At 42.4% G+C, this 21,841-nt stretch overlaps 1 protein-coding gene across 4 annotated transcripts in view; it reads right to left on the bottom strand.

Annotated features, from left to right (window-relative positions):
* LOC143035262 (dipeptidase 1-like) overlaps nt 1-16,495 on the bottom strand; it is a 187,682-nt gene extending 171,187 nt beyond the window's left edge. For 2 of the 4 annotated variants that reach the window (XM_076202086.1, XM_076202087.1), the window contains exon 1: nt 14,567-16,489. The gene's annotated coding sequence lies outside the window, so the exon portion shown is untranslated. Of the gene's footprint in view, nt 1-14,566 lie in introns of all 4 variants that reach the window. The other 2 variants (XM_076202089.1, XM_076202088.1) reach the window with 2 other exon arrangements.
* Between the last annotated feature and the right edge of the window lie 5,346 nt (nt 16,496-21,841).

Below are 21,841 nucleotides of genomic sequence, written 5' to 3'. Positions count from 1 at the left end.
TAGAGTGCCGGAGGGATGGAGGAGTGCCTGTATAATTCCACTTTACGAGGGAAAGGGGGACAAGTGTGAGTGAAGTAGTTTTAGAGGGATCAGTTTGTTGAGTGTAATTGGAAAGACTTATGGAAGGGTTTTGATTGAGAGGATTAGGAGAGGAACAGAAAGGGTGAGCAGTGAGGATCAGTGTGGGTTTAGGACAGCTAAGGGTTGCGGGGGATCAGATTTTTTTGATAAGGCAGATATGTGACAAAGCTTTAAGAAGGGGTAAGGATATTTTTGGGGCTTTATGGATTTGGAAAAGGCTTATGACAGTGTAGACAGTAAAGCACTGTGGGAGGTGTTGTAGATATATGGGATAGTATGAAAGCTGTTTAGAGCAGTCAAGAGTTTTTACGAAAGTAGTAGGGCCCGTGTTAGAATTAGAAATGGAGAGAGTGAGTGGTTTGAGGTAAAGGTAGGACTTCGTCAGAGATGCGTTATGTTGCCTTGGCTGTTCAATTCATACATGGATGGGGTGGTGCGAAAGGTAAACGGAAGGTTAATGGGTCGGGTATTGGAGATGGTTAAAGAAAATGGAGAAAAGTGGGATATAAGCCAGTTGTTGTTTGATGACGACAATGCGCTTGTAGCAGGATCAGAGGAGGGATTGAGGAAGTTAGTGACAGAGTTTGGGAAGGTGTGCGAAAGAAAGAAGTTGAAGATAAATATATAATAATACATATATACATACATGGCAGTACCGCATTTCAATTTCTGCATGTCGGTCTTTGATGGCTTAGAATTAAAGTGCATTTTGGTTGTTAAAATGTATCTCTAATCACTGGGACCCATTCAGTGTTGTACAATATATTTAATATATATATATATTATATATATATATATATATATATATATATATATATATATTAGAGAAGGACATCTTTGAACAAAAAATCCCTTCTGCCTTGTAGGGTATGCCTCTTTAGACAAAGGCTAAGAGAAGGACAACTCTGAATCCAAAGCCCTTACTTTCTTGTAGGATATGCCATTCCTGGCAAAGGCTAGGCTAACTCTGACGTGGAAAAGCGCTGGAAACCTTACCACGTTACGTTCTATAAAACCATGGGTTAAACAAGACAAAATAAAAGGAAGAAGGGCGTATATGGGAACTACTTCAATAATAATGGTGTAGTTACCTCGCCCAGTCGAGATGACTTTGGGAACCAGGTGGCTCTTGACTGTCAGCAAATGACTGTCTATAAAACAAACAGGACAAATAAGAAAATAAAACAAACAAAACAAACTGGACCAAAAAGAATTAGAAATAAACTAACGATCGCTACATGGATCACCAGAATCTTATACCAGACGGGCAAACTAGCAAACATAGAAAGAGAAATGACCAGAATGAAAATAGTCATCATGGGATTAGAAGAAGTGAGATGGCCTGAGCTGGGATGTATGAAGATAAGGGATGGCAGCCAGTTTATATATTCCGGAAGAGACAAAGCACATAGAGGTGTGGTTATATCAATGACAGAAACAGTGGCTAAATGTATCATGAAATATTGGACTTTTCTGACAAAGTAATAATGGCTAATCTTAGAGGGAAGACATTTAATATTAACCTGATACAAATGTATGCCCCAACTAACGAGAGTGAAGAAGATATGAATACGTTTTATGAAGAAATAACAAAACCAAAGGAACACTGCAAGGAGGAAGGAGTTACATTCATTATGGGGGATATAAATGCCAAAATAGGGGAAGGTAAACTCGAGAATGTTGTAGGACAGTTTGGCATTGGAAACAGAAATGAGAGAGGCACCAGATGGGTTGAATGGTGCACAGAAAAAGGACAAATCATCACATGGTTCAAACACCACCTATGCGAACTATATACATGGACAAACCCGGGAGACAGATATAGGAACCAAATAGATTACATAACAGTAAATAGAATATTCAGAAACGGAGTAACACAGTAACACCTATCCAGGGACAGATGGAAACTAGGATCATATTCTCGTTGTAGCAACAGTTAACATAAAGAAAAGAAACCATCAAAGAGAGTTTATAGCATAAGTAAACAGTTGAAACTATTAATGAAAACAGAAATCAGAGAATAATTCAGTACAGAAGTCAAAAATAGGTATGCAATACTAGAAGATGTAGCAGACGAAATAGAGCTAGGATCAGCTCAGTGGGAATGGACGACACTACACTAGGCCATGGACGAGGGGTCAGAAATCATACCAACAAGAGAAAGAAGAAATAAAAAACCATGGATGACAGATGAGATTTATGAATTGATGTAAAAGAGAAGAAAATAATAAAGACAAAGATAAAGAGAAATGCAAAGAGCTTAATAGAAAGATAAATAGGAAATGTAAAGGAGCAAATGAAAAGTGGATAGGCGAAAGATGCATAGAAACTGAACACCTAGAAAGAACAGGTGAGGAAGAATGTGTGAAAAATACTTTGACGCAACCCAAAGGGATTTCTCCCTCTCCTCTCTTTTTCTGAATGAGGGGATGGAGAAAGGGCGTAGCCGATTAAATGAAGCGACCTTGCTGTGGATGTGCTATGTCTTACTACACTGCTTTTGACCTAGAGCAGTGGGCGAGATGTAAATATGACCCGTCATCCAGGAGGGAGGGAGATAAGCGAATGGGAGTGGAGTATGTGGGGATGGAATGGGTGGGAACGGATTATATGTATATATATATATATATATATATATATATATATACATATATATATATACATATATATATGTATATATATATATACATATATATATATACATATATATATATATACATATATATATATATATATATATATATATATAAATATATATATATATGTATATATATATATATATATATATATATATATATATATATATATATATATATTCGAAGGGGCAATAGTCCCCAGACATTATTTCAGGACTATTCATCACTAGTTTAGTCAAAAGACATTTGTCTCCTGACCCCATATACCGAGTGAGTTGAGGGTAGGGACCTCTCCCAGTGCTCCCCTATTTTTGTCAAGAGTGATACTTAAGTACAACTCACTTCTCTTTGTTTTGTATCTACTCAAGAGGATTGCAGCTTGCAATCGAAATATATAGATTCCCTGTCTCCAGTCTTTTTTGTTCCAGCTGTGGTTTTCACGTGATACACACACATATACATATATATATTATATATATATATATATATATATGCTTACGCACGGTGTTGGGATAGTGATAAGCACCATGCGTAAGCAAATTGTGAACGTTCAACAAAAACTGAAGGAAGTAGAGTCACCCGGCGTTTATTGTTTGCCCTGCCAAGATTGTGATTTGGTGTACTTGGGTCAAACCGGGAGAGACTTGAACACTAGATTGGCAGAACATAAAAGATCAATTAGGTATGGGCAGGAAAATTCGGCCGTGTTTCTTCATGCTAAAAATAAGAATCATTCTTTCGACTGGGGTAAGGCCAGATTAGTGTTCAAGTCCCACTGCGGTTTCAGGAGGAAAATAGTTGAATCAGCTTTAATTGAGGAATGCCCCAACATTAATATTTCTAAAGGGCAGTGGACTCCTGACATTATTTCCCGCGCGGCGGTTAGTAAGCTTGTCCGAAGCTTACAACCTTCCCCACCCACACCCTCCCCCTCCCCCGCCACCCCATCTTACCCCACGTCTGAGTAATGCCATCAGTTCATGTTCCCTCACATTCCTTTATATCTGTAGGCTATAAGTCCCAATTGTCCACTGCCTCATGTACTTTCCTGAAGAGGGCCTCAGTTCCACCAAAGGTTAAGGGGAACTGAGGATCCACGAGTTTATAGCCTACCCTGTAAAGGTTGTGACTTAGTATACCTTGGCCAAACCGGCAGGGATCTTAACACCAGGTTAACGGAGCACAAAAGATCCATTAAATATGCCCAGGAAAATTCCGCTGTGTTCCAACACGTCAGCACCAAAAATCATAGTTTTGATTGGGATAAGTCCAAAATTTTGTTTAAGTCCAACTGCAGCTTCAGAAGAAAAATTGCTGAATCCGCTTTAACAGAAGAATGTCCGAACTTGAACATCTCCAAAGGCCAATGGTCCCTGGACATAATCTTACGGCTAGCCGTGAGCCGTTTGGTTAAAAATCTTCACCCTCCTGACCTCGCTCCCAAACCACTCCTGAACCCGCTTCCCTTCTGACCTCACACCTCTACCACATATCCCCTCCCTTCAGACGCCGCCCTGCGTGACAGATTGTCATGTTTTTAGCTTTGCTTGTTCCCCTTCTACTCACATCTCAATTGTATATATGTCTCTGTCATATCATATAACCTGTAATTTCCTGAAGAGGGCTATAGCTATTAGTCGAAATATAGAAGTTATAGTTTCTTCTAAGATTCCTTTTATTCCGAATGTGGGTTCTTCGTGATTATATATATATATATATATATATATATATATGTATCTATGTATATATGTATATATATATACATATATATATGTATATATATATGTATATATGTATATATATTTACTTTATTTTTTAGGAATGTCCCCTTTTGTGGCTACAGGTAGAAGGACTCCTAATCCCATCCCCCGTCCCTTTTTTGTCGCCTTTTATGACTCAAGTGGAAATACTTGGTGGCAGTATTCTTTTGCCCCCACCACAGAGTAGGTAGGCGAAAAAAGGAAATGAATATTCAGAGAAATGGTACAGGACAGTAACAAGGGGTTGGGGAACAGCATAACGGAGGGACAGTCGTAGTATAAAAGTGTCATCATTTTTCTATGTACAGAGTTTTCCTCTATCACAGACAAAATGATGTGTGGCTCTGGTCCGTAGGGGCGCCCCATATAGACCCTAAAGTATCAACTGCATGCTACTTTGCCATAATAACATGCAGCCAATACCCCAGACGGGGTGGAGGGGAGTGGAATATATGGGAAATGAAATGGGTGGGAGTATTTTCTATGCCTTTTTCTTTTTGGCTACCCCCCGTGTAAAGGGGAAAAAGCCTTTGGTATATGTATGTATGTATTTATGTATATATATATATATATATATATATATGTGTGTGTGTGTGTGTGTGTGTGTGTGTGTGTGTGTGTGTGTGTGTGTGTGTGTGTGTGTGTGTGTGTGTGTGTGTGTGTGTGTGTGTGTGTGTGTGTGTGTGTGTCTATGTTTGTGTATAAAAATTTAAATATATATATATATATATATATATATATATATATATATATATAGGAAAGGGGAAGGATGTTTTTGGGGGTTTTATGGATCTGGAAAAGGCTTACGATAGGGTAGACAGAAAGGCAATGTGGGAGGTTATGCAGATATATGGGATAGGAGGAAAGCTTCTAGGAGCTGTCAAGAGTTTTTATGAGAGTAGTAGAGCTTGTGTCAGGATTAGAAATGGAGAGAGTGAGTGGTTCGAGGTAAAGGTGGGACTTCGTCAAGGATGCGTTATGTCACCCTGGCTATTCAACTTATACATGGATGGGGTAGTGCGAGAGGTAAATGCAAGGGTAATGGGTCAGGGATTGCAGATGGTTAAAGAAAATGGAGAAAAGTGGGAGGTGAGCCAGCTGTTGTTTGCGGACGACACTGCGCTTGTAGCAAGATCGGAGGAGAGATTGAGGAAGTTGGTGACAGAGTTTGGGAGAGTATGTGATAGAAGAAAGCTAAAGATAAATGTGGGTAAAAGTAAGGTGATGAGATGTTCAAGGGGTGAAAGTTGCAGTAGACTAGAAGTGAGCATTAAGGGAGAGCGACTGGAGGAAGTGGATAGTTTTAGATACTTGGGTGCAAATGTGGCAGGAAAAGGTGGATTGAAGGTGGAGGTAGAATGTAGATTGAGAGAAGCGAGCAAATGCCTTGGTGGATTAAAGAGTGTAATGAGGAATAGACATTTGGGAATGGATGCTAAGAGGAGACTGTATGAAGGAGTGATTGTGCCAACAGCACTGTATGGGGCAGAAACGTGGAACATAAGAGAGGAAGAGAGGAGTTTGAATGTGTTTGAGATGAGGTGTCTGAGAAGTATGATGGGGGTTACTAGGCTAGATAGATTGAGAAATGAGGAGGTGAGGAGGAGAACAGGGATGGAAAGGGAGTTGGGAGATAGGGTTGATGAAAGAGTATTAGGATGGTTTGGACACATGGAAAGAATGAGTGAAGAAAGACTAGTAAAAGAGGTATGGAAGGCAGATGTGGAGGGAGTGAACATGAGGGGACGTCCTAGGATGAGGTGGATGGATGGGGTGAAGGGGGCTTTGGGAAAGAGGGGAATTTCTGTTGAGGAAGGACGGGAGAGGACAGAAGACAGGGGTGAATGGAGAATGGTTGTATATGGATGATGTTGTGATGCATGAGATGAAATGGGCGGGGGATGGGGGATGTGGTAGTACGTGTGAGCAAAATTTGGCGCAGCCCGAAGGGATTTCTCCCCGTCTTCTCCTTTTGTGCATGGGGGGACGGAGAGGGTGGGTCGCCGATTTAATGAAGCTGCCTTGCTGTGGATGTGCTGTGTCTTGCAACACTGCTTCTGACCCAGGGCAGTGGACAAGGTGCAGGGATGACCCGTCATCCAGGAGGTGCTAAGATAAGAGGAAGGGTGGAGGGGTGTGGAGTGTATTCAGGGATGGAATGGTTGGGAATAATTTTATGCCTTTTCCTTTTTGGCTACCTCCCTTGTAAGGGGGAACAGCCTTGGTATATGTATATATATATATATATATATATATATATATATATATATATATATATATATATGTATGTGTGTATACGTATATATATGTATATATATATATATGTATATGTATATATGTGTGTGTATACGTATATATGTGTATATATATACATATATACAGATATATACATACATACATATATATGTATATATACATATACACACACACACATATATATATATATTTGTATATTTCGGCAGCAGGTTTTCCTGTAGACAGATTTCAGCGATAGCAAACTTACCTCCAGAAGCCACACTACAAATCCCACATGACTACAGAGTACAAAACTGAAGGGAAATTCATCAGGCAAATCATCAATCATGTCAAACCTGCCAATCCTGTCGACCGGGTGGATTTCGTCATCTACTACAAAAACAAGAAAACTTCGAATCTCCTACTCAAGAATAACCCTTCCCCCGCTCCTTCTGAGTTACAACGCAGTCATCTAGTGTATGAATTCTCTTGTAAACAAGGGAACTGTGAGTCCCTTCATTCTGCACCACTAAACTCTCAAGAAGAATTAGCTTACACTTACAAAATGGCACACCTAAGACACACACAGAATTTCACCACAATACTACTCTTACCAGACAGGCCATGGCTGAAAACACTAAGATCATAGGACAGGCCCAAGATACAAGAAGACTACAGATTCTAGAGGCTCTCCTCATATGAGACAAGATGCCTACCATGAACCTTCAGTCACAGGAATTCATGGTCATACCGTCCGCTCGGCGAGATGTGTTCTGCCCGAAGCCCAGTGTGCGACTGATGACCCCTCCTACCCGACAAATCTTTCGAAGTACCTGATTGGCAGATCCACATGCGGCGTTCTGGCCTCCCATAGGTTCCCTCACCCCACAATTCCCTATTGGTTTTCTTTGTGCTATGCTCCTCTCTTTAAGTATATAAGTCTACGTATTCTGACCTTTGTCATTGCTTTTGAAAATGTACACAGTGTACGAAAAGTCAAGCTCCACTAAAACTCTACTCTTTTTCCTTCTGAGTTTGAATCCTGTACTTAGGACCAGCGATAGCAAACTTACCTCCAGAAGCCAAGTCTATAGTTAGACGTCTTGAAAATCTACACAAGAAGATCATCAATGCATCAATTGCTATTTTCAATGAAATATATATATGTATATACCATATATTCCTATGTGGGGAGGAGGTTAGAAATAGGAAGAGGTTATGAGTAAGAGAGGACGTTAGGAGGAGGAGGAAAAGGAGGAGGAGGAGGAGAGGAGACAACCCCTACTAGGCACGTCCCCCGGGTGGCGGAAGAGGGCGTCACTTCGGAGGAAGACTGCTCCGAATACTTAAGTAGGGAGGCGCCGTGCACCATACAACAAGAGCCATGATAGGCCTAGGAACGGACGCGGTGAGCGAATCACCCGCCATCTGACTCCAGATGATGATGTTGATGATGATGATGATACCGGACGCATATTTATGGCTGCGGTCCGGACTGATTCTGGACCTGTTTCTGAGCGTTTAAAGAGAAGGACGCTACTAAAGTACAAGCAGGGACATGGAACGTGTCCGGCATTAGATATGCAGAGGAGCGAATTATAGAAATGATAATAATGATAAAAAAAAAAGTCATCCAGATAAGAGTGGATTACGTGGAACAAGAGGAAGGGAAGACCAGCAAGATACTGGAAGATGTCTTTTAAGGTATCTTATGAGAAATAACTGAATAAATAGATAAATAAATAAAAATAAATCGACAGTCAAGTGGGGTGTAGTGATTGTAATGGCACTTGTGTTGGTGAAGAGAGTGAATAAAATTATGCAGTATATATTTGAAAAAGAAAAATATATAATGATAAAACTGACACCAGAGAACGTGACGATACAGGACATTTTGGCTGGACACGGAGCCGAAGACAGAAATGAGGAATGTTTTTTTTTTTTTTTTTTTTTTTTTGTCAATGATTATTCGGTCGTGAATGCTTTGTACAAGTAAACATAGTACACATGGAGTAACAAGCATTAGAGATGCACAGATCATTCTGCGGTAGACTTATTTTTTTATTAGATACAACAAAAAATATGTTTTTGACCTCGACTTTCTTCCATGAGTAACTGTGAGCCGGTGACGTCATCGTAAGCGTGCTGGTCTCACAATCACTTAGTTCTCGGTTCGAATCCCGCACTCCTCTCCGATTCCCGGCAGTGACGGTTAATTGCCTGCCCCAACAGACGAAGTGCATATCAGGGAAAAGGTGACGGCTTCGGCCGCAGCTACTCAGCGCCTCCAGGTGTATGCTCCTCACATTCTTTATGAGTATCTGCCAGGACAAATGACCTGCACCCAGACAATTGATCCATCTTCTCTTTAAACGTTCCTGGGCTCCAATGCCCTCCCCCCGTCCCTCCGAATATTCCTAATTAATCTTATGTATGCACTGCGATTCTGTACTCGATAAAGTTATAACAAGCGGAACGCCATACCATTAAAAGCTCTGTCTTCGCATTTGGTGTCTACTTTGACAGATTACTTGGCCTTGCTGTGGATGTGTTATGTCTTGCTGCATTGCTTCTGACCCAGGGCAACGGGTGAGATGCAGGGATGACCCGTCATCCAGGAGTACCCAAGAAAAAAGGGAGGGAGAGAGGGACGGTGAATGGGAGTGGAGTATGTGGAGATGAAATGGGTGGGAGTGGATTTATGCCTTTTGACTTTGATTACCTCCCTTGTAATGGGAAAAAAAAAACTTGGTATATGTGTGTACTTCTCGCAAAATGGAAACTTGAGCAAAATGTGGTCGAAGAAGACTTGGAAAAGAACATTTTAGAGAAACAGACTGTTATGGAGGAAATGACTGTGAGGACTGGGAAGAAGAGGAGAGTGGCAAAACCAAATCACTCCACACTTGGGATGAAGTTGACCAAAAGATCGAAGAAAAAAAAAAAATCTTCCCTTTATTGGTGTTACGGGGCTAAATTAGCAGTAGAAGAAAATATTATATGTTTTAGGAAATAAACGAAAAATAGAAAAAAAAGTGTACATGTTCAGTATGACGTGGATGTTAGAAAACGAGCTGAAGAAGTAAAAAGACGTTATTGGTATGAATCATGGACGAAATAAGGAAAAGGTTTACAGTTGTAAGCGATCCCAGGTATTCGTTACATGCCAGGACCGGACTTACCGGAGGGGAACCACCAATAGTGTACTCAGCGTCAGGCAAGAATGGACAAAACTTGTTAGTAGAGGAAGAAAACGTTTCTGGTTTGCGGAAAGAATACTTCCAGGATTTACTGCATGTGGGTGAAGATCTGGGAGAACGATTCCGTAGGACCAGAGTTTCTGGCGCTTTTTACTAATCTTTACCACAGCAAATTTTTATTTTAAATGTAAATGTTTCAACCTACCATCTTTGCTGCCTTTAAGGTTTTGTAACGGCGACCATGATGTTGTCGTGCTAAGTATAACAAATCAATCCATCAATCAGTCGTAGGAATAGGCGAACAAGGCAGAGATCAAACACCACGACAAGAAGAAGAAGAAGAAAAAGAAGAAGAGGAAAAGATTATGGTCGAAGAAAAGAAGAGAGCTTTGAATGTCATGAAGATTGGAAGATAACTGGTAAAGCCTCGGTCACACATTCAAGATTACCGTCAAATTTTGTGAATTTGTAAAAGCTGGAAGACGACTTGGCTTACAATATTCTAGACTTCTCTAAGTCTACAATTCAACAATGTGTCTAATATTCTCTTAGCTCGTCACTCAGCTTAATATATGACGCAAAGGCGATTTGACATTTGGAGATTCGAAAAATAAAAGACTGTAACCTAAATCGTTTTTACTTAAATGAACTCCCTTAAGGGCTTAAAGTTGTCTTCTCTGTAAAACTGAACATAACTTTCGTAGTGGAATGGATGCCCGGGTTGTTAGAGGCTGTTCTTAGAGAGAAGGGGCCACAAGACTAATAGCAATCGGTCAGGTGCGTCAGGTCAAACAGTAGTAATTACTAAGACGTTGCCAAATATATGAAAGGGTTATGGAACACAGAATAAAAAAAATCGCTGGAAACAGGTTGAGCAGTTGTCAGAACGGACTAAGACCGGGAAGAAGCACCGCTTTTTTTTTTTTTTTTTTTTTTTTTTACCATGGAAATGATACTGGAGAAAACCTGCGCGTGACATAAAAGAAAATATATAGCTTTTATTGATGTGGACAATGAATTCGACATGACAAATAGAAGTAAGCGTGAGCTTGTGTTGGGGTAATCAGAACGAGATGAATTAAAATTCAATCCAAATACCAAGAATTTTTTCCCCTTTATTAGGGAGGTAGCCAGGTCAGAGACACGTACACCCACTCCCACCCACTCCACTCCCATCCACCACGCTTTACCTACTCTCATCTTGATGTTAATCCAAGTAGTAAAACGAAAAAAAAAAAAATGTAAACTGCCACATTTGGGATCAAATATGGCGGTACTCGGAGAGGTCTGAGGTGAGGGCTGGAGTGCGACAGGGTTGGGTGATGTCTCCGGTATTGTTTACAATTATCTCCAACTGATAAATGACACCGAGGCCGAGGAAGAAAAAAATCGCCCATGCTGATGATTTTACGGATCTTCTCGGTGATTTTCAAAATGCAATGGACAGATTGCAAGGGGAAATGCAACGGAACAGAACGAAAATGAGTGCGAAAAGAACAAAATCTATGTAAATGGGTGGATAACTGGACGATGTGGAAGTATACTGTGTCCCTCGGAGTTCATACGGACAACAAACACTCGAATGAAGCTCATACTAACAGGAGAACTGGAAAGTGCAACGGGATCGCCAATGCAATGTACACCGTACTAAGACAGAAAGGTACCTACGCACTGTGAAGTTATGGTTCTTAATACTAAAACCAAAATTACTGTATGGCGCTGAAGGTTGGACATTAACAATAGTTTTGAGTCGAAGATCCAGGAAGCAAAAATGAACGTCTTATGACTGATTAGAGAAGTAATGAGATGAGAAGTGTTCAGAGCAGAGAGGATCTAATAGAGGTGTTCAAGTGGATCAAAGGCTTTAACAAGGGTGATGCAAACAAGGTCATCATATTAAAACAACAGGGCAGGACTAGCAGTAATGGTTATAAACTGGACAAATTTAGATTTAAGAAGGAAATAGGCAAGAATTGGTTTACTATTAGGGTGGTCGACGAATGGAATAAACTTAGTAACCATGTAGTAAGCGCTGAAACTATCAGTTGCTTTAAGAAACGATTAGACAACTTTATGGATGGGGATGACAGGTGGTGATGGATACGGAGCTGCCTAGTGTAGGCCTTATGGTCTCTTGCAGTCTCCTTCATTCTTATGTTCTTGTGTTCTTTTGACTTGGATGTGAAGCTGGAAGAGACAGACAGCGCAAGACCGACCGGGATGGTTTGGGAACAAAACAAGGATGGCAGAAGAGGGAAGGATGTACATGGAATGAATCCCGAGGCTCTGCAGAGGATCTTGTGATAAGTGGAAGAACGTTGAAGGTGGATGAGAATAGCGTGAATGGACATCGGGATGGATGGAGAAGTTCAGTAGAGATGGCATCCAGTTGACAGACTGGAAACTTCTTTGTGGTCTGGTGAGAAAGAAAAACATGAAGAGTCTACGCCAAGAAGCTGTTAGCGTCTTCGACCGAAGCCGTCATCTCTGCTATATCAGGGGGCAGGGAAATATCTGTTACTGCTAGGAACCGGAGAGGAGTGCGGGATTCGAACCCTTAACTTGCGAGACCAACACGCCTCCGATTACGCCACTACGGTGAGATATATCTTTCCCTAACACAGTTTCCACTTGCCTTGTTCTCGTTTTCATCTCTTTCGTAACTTTTTCGAACAAATGTTGAAAATCAACGATGACGTCAGAGATCTGGGTCCTAATACTAGGGCCAACACAAACATGGGTGTCAGTCGTAAGGCTTCATGTGTACGTATGTTTGATCCTCGTCAGGCTCGCACACACACACATACATACAACACACACACACACACACACACACACACACACACACACACACACACACACACACACACACACACACACACACACACACACGCACACACACACACGCACACACACACACACACACACGCACACACACACATGCCTCACACAAAAATACAAGGCGTAGCGTACAACACCTCGATGATATACATGCCATATGTAACAGATATTCTACAAAAATCTAGCACACACCTAAATACCCTCAAAGCAATCGTTGGCATGATGGGCAAAACACACCAATAACATTATATCTAACTAGTACATGAGATACGTGATGGAGGGTGTTACTCCAACATGGGCAGCAAAAAAAAAAAAAAGTAAAAGTCACTGAAAGGAGTCACCGTCTGCGCACAAAAACACCTTGATCACCTACACATGGAGACTGAAATTTGGCGTCTCCACAATCACTTCGCCATGCGCGGCTCACACCACGTAGCCTTCGTCAAATAAAACCTACACCACATCACCCATTACACCATCCACTAACACAGGGGCATAATACAAGAGGCCACAGCTGGACCACTCCACCCACGCTCATGATATCAACACGAACAAACATACACAGAGAAATGTAGTTCGTCTAGAACCTAGAGGGATCTTTTCCCAACCTTCACTACCCACACACGAAAGGCTCATCTAGACAGAACAGGCCAGACACATCTAAGCAGGTTTCACTTGAGCCATCACACAACACTCAGGGATGCCAGTACAGGTGAGCTGGCATGATGGGTGACCTATACCCGTACAACCAATCTGTCTCGCATACAGTCACACAGGTATTTTTACGGATTGTAAAGCACTGAGAACACACACACACACACACACACACACACACACACACACACACACACACACACACACACACACACACACACACACACACACACACACACGAACAGGACGTATCTATGGGGAAGGACCTCTGCCGGGAGTCTGTGTGTGAGATCTGTCTACCTCCCATCACCCCCTCCCCCCATCTCACCCATCCTCCGTTGCTCCAGTGTCCTACCCACTACTAACACTACTAACACTTCTAACACTACGACTGATCCTCCTCTTCGCTGCTCTACACCATCTGCATTTCATTTTCCATCCTTATGGAAACCAAGTCGAGTGCTGTTCTTCTTAACACCCTATTCCAATTGATTTTTTTATGTGATGGCGTAACAGGTATTATGTAGCTAGTAAGACACCTCCATTTCGCCTCCTCATCTGGTCCCACGTCTATCCAGTCCACTCTTTGGCAAAAAGGAGTATATTGTTTTTAATATCAGTAATCTCTGCTGCAGACTTCCTCCGGTATCGATTCTGGATCTATCATCCATGACCACAGAATTACTCTTGCGTTTCCCTTGCTTTGGCGAGGATAAGCGTATACAGTGTCCTCGCCGTGTCTAGATCTAGCTTCTAGATGTCAAATTTCCCGTTACCTTTGACCTGTGGTCATTTGCTGCTGAATAAACATCTGATATCATCTCCCGGATGAGAATTATCCATTCTGTCCCGTTTTCTCTGTACCTGCACCTGAGGTTACCTTAGGTTTCATCGTCCAAGAAAAAAAAAGGTTTCGTAATATGACGTCATTTCTGTTCTCGTATGTGATTTTTTTGTCATGTTCAGCTCGTGTGTGTGTGTGTGTGTGTGTGTGTGTGTGTGTGTGTGTGTGTGTGTGTGTGTGTGTGTGTGTGTGTGTGTGTGTGTGTGTGTGTGTGTGTGTGTGTGTGTGTGTGTGTGTGTGTGTGTGTGTGTGCATGCGTGTGGGTGTGCGTGTGTGTGTGTTCGTTCATCTTACTCTGAACCCACGTACACTCACCTTTGGGCCGTCGCCTCTAAGCAACTATGGTTCCTTTTTTACGAACGATTCTTGTGCACTAGAGAAGAAATGTCCGCGATTTGACACTTTTTTTGTTTTCCAGTTCCCACGTACTTGAGCAAGGCTTGCTCTCACGAACATTGACGAAGAAGGCCGCGATTTCACGAATCACAGGCGAGATGAAAGGATTCGTGAGTCGTCACATCTCCGTGAATCGCGAAGAGCGAACTCTGGATTTATCTCGCATCCGGCACTAGACACCTCTCTCTCTCTTCTCTCCCTCTCTCTCTCTCTCCTATGCAACCGCGCCATAGGTAGATTTTGTCTTGTACATCAATGCCTTGAGGTTCTTTTTTTTTTTTTTTCCTACGAGAACCGAGGTAATTTTAGGACCAATGCACTGGCTATTTCAACGAACCTTGAGTGTTCATACACTTACGAACGTTTCCGTTGTTCATTGTGTCATAAGGAACGTTCCGTATGGACTGTATATCTTCAAATGAAAAATGTAACGACACGTACACACACACACACACACACACGCACACACACTCACACACACACACGCACGCACGCACTGACAAATGTTCCAATGTTCCTGAGCTCACGGATATAAAACTATATGCAGCAGTCCGTCAGGTAGAATTTGCCAGTCAGCCTTGTATCTGCTCACTTTTAGGTCCATTATGGTAGATGTAGTCTAAAAGATACACGGGTGGAGGCTTCCACACACACAGAAGGAAGAGTAGGAGGAGGAGGAAGGAGGGAGGAAATGCTGTACGATAGTCGTCCTAAATGAGCACTGAAGACGAAGACGATTCGATCGTATCTCCACTGTTTTGTGCCCGGAAGCAGGACGACGCCGACGACGAAATTGACGAAGTCGTGATTACGAGGACGTCTATCCAGGAAAGCCAAGGGGCAGCGGGCTCCGTTGCCATGAGAGTTGTTTACCGTAACGATTTGCTTTAAAGTTGGCGTGGCGTTGCAGGCAGGCAGGAGGAGGAGGACCTTGCCCCGGCTCTGTCGCGCGAGTGGCACCGTGGAATGAGGGGCACAGGTGAGCGAAAGGGTGGGGTCGGGAACAGGGAGCGGAAGGAGAACTTCTGGGTCGGGAGGAGTAGGCGGGACGAACGCCTCCGATATCACTCACTCACTCACTCACTCACTCACGCATCCACTCACTCACGCACGGGCGTCGCGGCCAAAGGTGCTTTGGCCCAAGAGCAGCGCCGTCGTCGTCCGCCCGCTCGACCACCCGGCACCTAAGGTTCGGCAGACCCTCGTCATCACAAGGGCAGCGGCGGCAGCGGCGGCGGCGGAGGGAAATAGCGGCAGAAGCAGCAGCAGCAGGAACTACAAGAGACGCACACACAGCTGCGGCACTGTTGCGTCCAGCCACCACCCGCTGCCAAGGAGAAGAGCTCCCAGCCACTGGGCAGCAGCAGCAGCAGCAGCAGCAGCCTCCCGCGCTGTGGCGGCGGCGGCGGCGGCGGCACGCCCGGCCCTGCTCCTCCGGCGGCTCTCTGCTGCCGCGGCACCAGACTTCCTGCCTTCGGTTTTGTATTGTCGAAGGACCACCATGCAGGAAAGAGGCTGGCGATGACGCAGGGTAGAGGTAGCTGGGTCGGAACGACGACGGATGCAGGGGTGATGATGGAGGAGGAGGAGGAGGACGTGAAGGAGGAGGAGTAGGAGGAGGAGAAGGAAGAGGAGGAGGCGGCAGCGACGACGGCAACGGCAATGGGAAGGATACACACGACGCGGCGGGGGCGGCGTCGTTGTCCGCGACGTCCGACGTTCTGCGTTGTCACGACGGTACTGCCTTTCCTCCGGCCACCTCCGACCGCTCCTGCCTGCTGCCGCTGCTGCTGCCGCTGCCGCTGCTGCCGCTTGCGCCCCTCGCCACCTCTGCCCTCACCTCTGAACATCCGCATACACGTCCCACCTGCCTGTGGCGGCGTGTGTTCGGTAGTCTGCGTGTGTTGGCAGGAGAAGACGCAGCCTCGCCGATGCCAATATAAGATGAGGTCTCTATGTTTTTTAATCATTATTTTGTGTGTGTGTGTGTGTGTGTGTGTGTGTGTGTGTGTGTGTGTGTGTGTGTGTGTGTGTGTGTGTGTGTGTGTGTGTGTGTGTGTGTGTGTGTGTGTGTGTGTAGAATAACCCTTACATGACGGTTCATGGTAGACATGAAACATATCTGAAGACATATTTCTACGTCTGTTTCCTCCCCCCCCCCGCCTCTCTCTCTCTCTCTCTCTCTCTCTCTCTCTCTCTCTCTCTCTCTCTCTCTCTCTCTCTCTCTCTCTCTCTCTCTCTCTCTCTCTCTCTCTCTCTCCGTTCCTCTCTCCATTCACACACCTAGCTTGCAATCTATGTACCTGTATGTACATAATGTAATAATATATCACGTAAGTAGTGGATAGGCCTATAAATGTACATGATATATGGATACAAATATACGAACGCAGTATGTACTTATGTACGTACATCTATGTACCTGTATGTACATAATGTAAGACTATATCACGTAAGTAGTGTATAGGCCTATAAATGCGAATGGTGTATGGATACAAATGTACGAACGCATGTATGTATTTACGTACGTACATACGTATAGTACGTAAGTATGGTATGCATAAATTTATGGTATATATGGTATGTATGCATACATGAAATCTGCAATTATGTAAAAATGTATCTGTCCACCTGTTCGTTAATCTGTCAATAAAAATGTTTCTGTCAATAGAGAGATTAAGGCCTAGTCATTGTCACAAAAGCTTGCAAATCTCATAACATTAACCACTCACCATTTTTTTTTCTTTGGGGGGGGGGAGGGTTCAAGTCAAACTAAATTTTGCTTTGACTCGAAAGGGTCCTAGTTTACACCCCCTTGATATAGACTGATATTTGTATATGCCTTGTGTTTTCATATTTGTAATTGTGTGTGTGTGTGTGTGTGTGTGTGTGTGTGTGTGTGTGTGTGTGTGTGTGTGTGTGTGTGTGTGTGTGTGTGTGTATGTGCGTGCGTGTGTGCGTGTGATTCACCATGGTCTTGGATCACGTGATGGACTCTGATCGGCAGCTATTTCCCTCCCGGAAGAGAGCTCAGAGTTCACATATGACCGATCTATGGGTAATTCTGTGACCTTACACGTAAACCCCCAACTCCCCGCCCACGAAAGTTGGAGTAACGACTCGCAGCGCAGCGATACTGAAATTATTTCACCCCCTGGGCGGGATTCGAGCCAGGACCGTCGTAGTGGCGGCCGCGATCGCTACCATTGCGCCGTCAAGTTGTGTGTGTGGTTCACCATGATCTTGGATCACATGTTGGACTCGTGATCGACGGCTATTTCCCTCCCGGAAGAGAGCTCAGAGCTCATATATGACCGATCTATGGGTAATGCTGTGAAATTAGTGACCTTAGACATACATACACACACACCCATCTCCCTGCCCACAAAAGCTGGAGTAACGACTCGCAGCGCAGCGATACTGAAATCGCTGCGCTGTGTGTGTGTGTGTGTGTGTGTGTGTGTGTGTGTGTGTGTGTGTGTGTGTGTGTGTGTGTGTGTGTGTGTGTGTGTGTGTGTGTGTTTGTGTGTGTGTGTTTGTGTATATATATATATATATATGTGTGTGTGTGTGTGTGTGTGTGTGTGTGTGTGTGTGTGTGTGTGTGTGTGTGTGTGTGTGTGTGTGTGTGTGTGTTTGTTTGTTTGTGTATGTGTTTGTGCGTATATGTGTTTGTGTGTGTGTATCTGTGTATATATGTGTGTGTGTATATATATGTGTGTGTATATATATGTGTGTGTGTATGCGTGTGTGCATGCGTTTATTTACTTAATTGTGATATACAGGAGAAGAGATGTACGACTCGTGAGGTCCTGTTTCTTAGTCTCCAATTATCATAACTTAGTTCTGAATTCGCTTAACTTCGAAGATGATCCCAGGAATCGATGGAACAATGGGTCGCTTTTTTGTGTGTGTGTGTGTGTGTGTGTGTGTGTGTGTGTGTGTGTGTGTGTGTGTGTGTGTGTGTGTGTGTGTGTGTGTGTGTGTGTGTGTGTGTGTGTGTGTGTGTGTGTGTGTGTGTGTGTGTCTCCTTCAGATCTGTGATCCTCTTCGTTCCCAGGACCTCAAAACGCTCTCCTCTACCGAACCATGACAACTTAAATACCAGTCGCTGGCAAGGTTATTATATTAAGACAACCGGCCAGGACTCGCAGTAATAGATTCAAGTTGGACACATTTTGATTTAAGAAAGAAATAGGCAAGGGCTTGCCAATAGAGGGGTTAACGAATGGAATAGACTTATTAACCAATTAGTGATCGCTGAAACTATTAGTTTTTATAAGAAGATTAGATAACATTATGAATAAGGATGATAGGCGGTAGTGGACATGGAACTGCCCAGTGTAGGCCTCAGGGTCTCTCGTAGCCTCCTTCATTTTTAAGTTCTTATGTTCTTCCTCAGCATGACGATCATGTCATCTCTTTATCTTTCAGTGCTGGCAAGCCTAGTACATGTACGGCTGGAAGCCGAATTTGGCCGCAGATCATTGTGTTCTCTCTATCTTTCTTGTTTATATTCTTCGATTGTGCGGTATCTATACCACTGCTGCATATTCCTATCTCGGGCGGATCAGGACCTGCGGCATTAGGCCTTCCGCTAACAAGCAAACAATTAGGTTATGAATATAAAGGTTACGGCATACTATGCATTTCTTGTTATCATGCTACTCGCTTTTGCTTCTTGGTTCGAGTAGAAACGATTTCGGTTACGATTTTTTTTTCTTCAAATTTCCAAATGTCAAATTACTCTTGATGACGTCATATAGCTAGAAGTTGAACGACGAACTAAGAGAAGTCAAACCTAGAATACGAATGTTAGACACAAAATTGTTGAGATGTTCTTACGGAAGTCTAGAATGTTGTAATCGATGTCGTTTCTCCTCAAACGAAGTAGCAAAATTAAGTAGCATGCTAGCCACCCTTATCCACCAATGTTAATATTTTGTTTTTCCAATATACTGCTGTTCATCGCTATCCTATAAAACCATCATCTTCCTTGCTTAAGTCCTGCACCCATTTCCTCGTTACAAAGATACTCATTACAATATATCTTAGTGTTAACTCTGCGTAGATTGCAAATTTAGATCTTTGGCATACGTTTTTATATTTATTTCCTCACTCTTACTTTTATTGAATTCACGATGTCTTACAGTCCTCGTATAACTTCCAACTATTATTTGCATAATTGATAACAAGTCAGTAGAGTGAGCCAGAGGCACCACGAGCTGAAGTATTTATGGAACCACGACAGTTCCAAGAAGCAAAGAACAAAGAAAATAAACCGAGAGAGAAAAATAAAAGAAGTAAATAATAAATTTATAAGCAATAAATCAGAGTAACTGAGGGACAATAAGAACAAACGATAAATGAATACCACAAAACAGAATATCAGATGCAAATGGGACAATACGTTATTATCCATTACCACATGAGAAATACATTAACGTTTGAACTGAATCTTTTATCAGTACTTACATTCCGTTATTCCATTTGCGTAAATATATATAAATATATATATATATATATATATATATATATATATATATATATATATATATATATATATATGTGAGAGTGATAGGTGGGGAAGGGTAAACGAAGATGGGCTTTAGAATACGTTTATTGTCCTAACGTTTATTGTCCTAACGAAGCTTGACGAGTTCCTCCCACTACAAGTATAAATTTTGTGATCATGATGTATTGTAGCGAGTCCTCCGAAGAAGGTCATAGAGACCGAAACGTTAGGACAATAAACGTATTCTAAAGCCCATCTTCGTTTACCCTTCCCCACCTATCACTCTCTCATTTGTCTCAAACAATTTATATACATACATACATATACATATACATATACATACACATATACATACATATATATATTATATATATATATATAAATATATATATAATATATTTATATATATACATATATAGATATATATATATATATATAAGCTACTCCGGTTGATGGGCGTATGATGCTGGTGGGGTTGAAATACACCTTGAGCTTCGTGTATGTCATTGCACTATGTGCTCCTACTGGGGCGAATAAACTTGAATGGGACATGTTACATACTAGGCTTGACTCGACAGTCGACTAGTACCCGCCATAGGATACATACGCTTGACGTTTTGGTTGACTTCAGTGTGGTTTCTGGTATCGGAGTTCCTGGCATTGGTCCCCATTGGTCCCCATTGCTCTGGTACCAAAAACAGTTTGTTTGTTTTTTCCCTAGATTTCGTAATATCCAGAGGGTTGATGATTGCTGGTTCCTGTCATTGTAAGAATAACAGTACTTTTCATTAAGTAATATAGCCAAGTATTTTTTATAACAGTGCATATACGTAATGTACGCAGAGTGCTATACTGTGTAGTCTGTCGCAATGTAATTTCTTTCCGGTTTTTGAATAAATCTTGTGTGCGATCTTACAGACCCAAATGTGGACGTTATATCTGAAGTTCGACGCATGATCTAGTTTGCATATTACGACAATGAAAAATATCGAGACAATGGGAGAAAGAAGTACAGGAGAAGTTTCAAAATTTACAACTAATCACCCCGGAGACTCGTTCTTGGTTTAATTTCTTCACATTAACGGCCTTTTGACTGAATGGTTGACCAAACGATTAAGTGAACTGTGAATCGGTCAGTTGTTTGATTGAATTTAGGCATAAGGTGCTGAAGCAGATAGACTTGTCGTAAAGTGTTAAATCAAAGACTTGGCAACTGAATCCTAAGGTTAACCTTGTCTTCAGTCTTAGCCTCGGTCTTAACCTTAGAGGTGTTGACTTGACCACAACCCTCGTATGTATGTATGTGTATATGTATGTATGTATGTATGTATACACGTGTCTCTGTTTATTCACGTCTCTACCTCCAAAAATATTTCAGTAACTATAACTTCGACTTCAAACACCATCGACTTCATATAATTCTTTATTTCGCTTCCTTCCGCCTCCAATTTCTTCTAAATCGTTTCTATCACTTCTCGGTTCTTCCATCTTTATCTACTGCTCTTCTTCCTCTTCTATTTCCCCTCTCTACCTTCGTTCTGTTCCTCTTTCTCATCACACATCATCTGATGCAGCTATTGATCTCAGTTATTTTTTATATTATTTTTCAGCTCGTTTCCTTTCCTCCGTCTTATAGTCTTCTCCACCTCTCCCTTTTTTACTTCCCCATTAATATTCTC

This window comes from Oratosquilla oratoria, chromosome 18, assembly GCF_046742065.1.
Source record: "Oratosquilla oratoria isolate Oo_2021 chromosome 18, ASM4674206v1, whole genome shotgun sequence".
In the NCBI taxonomy this organism is placed as follows: domain Eukaryota; kingdom Metazoa; phylum Arthropoda; class Malacostraca; order Stomatopoda; family Squillidae; genus Oratosquilla; species Oratosquilla oratoria.
The sequence above is the reverse complement of the archived record's forward strand: the minus strand, read 5'-3'. Positions and strand labels throughout refer to the sequence as shown.